Raw genomic sequence first — 860 nt, forward strand, 5'->3', positions numbered from 1 at the left:
TCCCTATTCACTGTCCAACTCTTTCACGTAATTGCAAAGACTATAGCCTGGATCAGGCACACCTTACTCTCCAGTCTGACATTATTGCTCTTCAGTGCACTTGAGAGGTCCCTCACAGCCGACTTTCCCAATGCAATTCGTCTCTTGATTTCCTGGCTGCTGTTACCAAGAGTGTTGACGGTGGAACCAAGTAAATTAAAACTGTTAACTATCTCAATCTCCTCACCATCCGTACTGATGCTGCCAATTGGCCCAGTGGTGAGAATCTTTGTTTTCTTGATGCTTTAGCAGTAGGTGCATAAATTAGACTAATAGTCATATTAACAGGTCTTCCACGTATGAATGTGGATTTTATCCTATTACTGAAAACAAGCCTATGAAGAACGGCTTTGAATTTTGTTCATCTTGAGCCAAGTTCATGACCTTTGACACACCTTACAATCACTGTATCAATCCATCCCATCCAGAGTCTTCCTCTCCTCCACTGACCTTCTTCCCTTTTAGTTATGATGTCCTTCTCAAAGGACTTGTCTCTCCGGCATGATGCCTGAAGTGTGTGAGACGGAGCTTCAAAATCCTCACCCTCAAGGAGCAACCTGGTTTAAAACCCTCCAGGACAAACCTGTTTGTTTCCTTGGCAATCCTCGATAAGTCTAATACTCTTCTCTAGTACCACTAAACAAAGGCAAAGATTTTTTCTTCTGTCATCCTTATGTCCATTTCTCAGATGCATAGCAAACAATTGAGAAGAGCTTGACCAGAAAGAGATGCACCATGAGTGATATCTTTGTTCATTAGCATTCTGGAGAGGAGTAGCCCATATTATTGCCCATTTAGAAATCTGGAGTACAACCACCTGG

The 860-nt window shown here is 42.4% G+C and overlaps 1 protein-coding gene across 1 annotated transcript in view; it reads left to right on the forward strand.

Moving 5' to 3' along the window:
* The window catches only part of LOC102868388 (cholinesterase-like), a 109,553-nt gene that overhangs the window by 51,484 nt on the left and 57,209 nt on the right, over positions 1-860 (forward strand). The window lies entirely within an intron of this gene.

This window comes from Elephantulus edwardii, unplaced genomic scaffold (genome assembly GCF_000299155.1).
Source record: "Elephantulus edwardii isolate Elephantulus edwardi_28Jun2011 unplaced genomic scaffold, EleEdw1.0 scaffold00088, whole genome shotgun sequence".
Lineage (NCBI taxonomy): Eukaryota > Metazoa > Chordata > Mammalia > Macroscelidea > Macroscelididae > Elephantulus > Elephantulus edwardii.